This window comes from Sinocyclocheilus grahami, unplaced genomic scaffold (assembly GCF_001515645.1).
Source record: "Sinocyclocheilus grahami isolate Dianchi unplaced genomic scaffold, SAMN03320097.WGS_v1.1 scaffold29545.1, whole genome shotgun sequence".
Taxonomy (NCBI): Eukaryota; Metazoa; Chordata; class Actinopteri; order Cypriniformes; family Cyprinidae; genus Sinocyclocheilus; species Sinocyclocheilus grahami.
The window spans coordinates 1-2,486 of NW_015520897.1; the positions used below are offsets into that span (position 1 = coordinate 1).

The following is a 2,486-nucleotide window of genomic DNA, read 5'->3' on the forward strand; positions in this document are numbered from 1 at the left end:
ATGAATTTACGAACTCACACACAGCGGTGGGTCTCTGGCCCATTGTCCAGACACACAGCTGCTAGTACGGTAACCGTGAATCCGGAATCCTGGATTACAGTTGAAGGTAACGTACAGTCCTCCATAACGGAAAAAACATACGGCCATTTTCCAAGTGCCCAAAGCCAATGCAGCCTTTGCCAGCAAGGCCTAAGTGAAAACCATCAGAAATCATCATATACATGCACACACACCAATTTGAACTTTAGACTATATCACAATGTTAATCAAGGGCAGACTGAAGGTCTGAAAAAGTGCTTCAATTATTTACTTAATGTGATAATATTAATTATACTACTTTAGGAGTTTCATCTGAATGAATATACAATGTCAATTACAACACATAGATGTCTAAATCATGATACTGTACCTGGAGTTTGCATCCAGAGCTGGGACAAAAATACACATAGCAGTGCAGATCTCCAACATAGCATGACTGAGAAAATTCCACCGTAAAAAAACAGGCTGTGGAAATCCTAAAAGTGTCAGACTGCAGATGAAGATCACTCTGAACACCAGAGAGAGGAGTCTTCAACAGATGAGACAAGAGAGAAGGGAAAGAGAGAGAAAATGGGAGGAGACACAAAACAGAATAACTAGAGTTTAAAACCTCCTGGACACTCCTCTTCAAAACAGGACGAAAACATACAAACTTTTTTTGGAATTTTTCTTGTTAAGAGGAGCAACACAAGTCAGGCCAGATTACTTCAGATAAAACCACTGCATAAAACCCTTTTACTTTTACCTGTGTGAATGCAGACCAGTGTTATTTTTTGTAGTATTATTATACTATTAATATTTTGATAATGATATAATGCTCACACTTATGTAGACCAAGTAATGGGATCAGAACCTATTGTCTGCCAAAATAAACACTGTGTACTAAGCACTAAATGTGTAAGGACATTATATGTGATTTAGTAGAGTATAGATAAGAGTTCTACCCCTTAACTTTACGAAACACATACCTGGTGAGGGCATAAATTGAAGTTTTAGGTTTGATAATAAAAGACGTTGCATTGTAAACCATGCACAAGATGAAAACAGAGCAATTAATATCAGAGAAACATCTACAACAGAAATGACTCATGACTCAAAGTGAAGTCACAATTATAGAGTTATGTACTGCTGAACACTTATACTGCACTTGTGAATTACAGTGCAACACAATAGCTGTGACTGTATTTTCTCATTCATTTATATAACAAAGTGCAGGAAGATTTAAAACTCTTACCTTTATGAAAAATGTGAATCCTGGAAAACGAAAATGAATAGCTTTTTACTGTGTCCATAAGTTGTTAAAAAATAAAGATGAAGTACCAAAAATGATTTGTAAATCTGCCTTGTCTGTAATCTGCTCATCCAGAATTAACCCTGCTGCTGCTCTTTGACATCTAGTTTATGCACCACCCTGAAGGCCTCCAGGAACTCATTAAAATCAATGCTGCCATCTTTGTTAAAGTCTATGCTTCGAGCCATGTCATCTATAGTCTGGTCATTCACAGCCACCCCCAAATGAGAACTGAAGAGCTTCCAAGTCTGACGAAACTCCTCGATGGAGATCTGACCTACGTGTGAAGGTGGAGAGGTGGGTTATGATCAGCATAAGATAACCAGCATTAATCTCAGTGAACAATCAGGAAAGCGGTGACACTAACCTGAGTGGTCCTTATCTATGATGTTAAATATTATCTCTAGGTCAGTTCTATACCTATAAAGAGTTTCAGCCAAGTTTGGTGTTACCTAAAAACAACAAAAAACATCTATATAAAAAAATAAGATTGAATTGTGAAGTACTATATTTTCAATATAAAAGCCAAAGTGAAAATCTCGGTGAAAGCTGGGCAGTATGACATCCACATATCAGGTAAAAAAAAAATTGGCAAACAAATTTTTCATATTGGCTGTTTTACAATGTTCATTACTTCTCATATATAAAGTAATTAATTCACTTGATTAAAGTAAAATATAATGTTAACATGATATAGAATTAGTCATACCGTGACATAAGATTTTGGTCATACTGCCCACCCTTACATAACATAAACATAGATTAAGATAGTGACCGGAGGGATGGGCTCTCCAAGGCTGATGTCCTCAAAGCAGGATTCATACTCTACGTTGCCATCTGCACCAAGACGGGCCAGGCGTGGGCGCAGGGTTCTCCATGGCAGATCCAATCGAAGAACAGACTCCACCACCTGTGCCCACTCGCTAGTGGAGATGCGACCTGCAAGTGAAGGAGAGAAAAACTATTTTAGTTGAACTTCCCAATTATAAATTACCTGCATAATACAATATAATATACGTTTAGGGTCAGTAGGATTTTTTTCTTGACAGAAATTAATACATTTATTCAGCAAGAATGCATTAAATTGCTAAATAGTGATATTAAAGAAATGTATAATGTTTCAAAAGATTTCTATTTCAAATAAATGCTGTTCTTT

General features: G+C 36.7%; 1 long non-coding RNA gene across 1 annotated transcript; it reads right to left on the minus strand.

Moving 5' to 3' along the window:
* Nucleotides 1–1,263: 1,263 nt before the first annotated feature.
* On the minus strand, nt 1,264–2,266 carry LOC107580284 (uncharacterized). Its single transcript, XR_001608620.1, has 3 exons — nt 2,106–2,266; nt 1,698–1,782; nt 1,264–1,607 (listed from the first exon to the last, which is right to left on the minus strand). It is a non-coding gene; the product is annotated as an uncharacterized lncRNA (long non-coding RNA).
* Nucleotides 2,267–2,486: the final 220 nt, after the last annotated feature.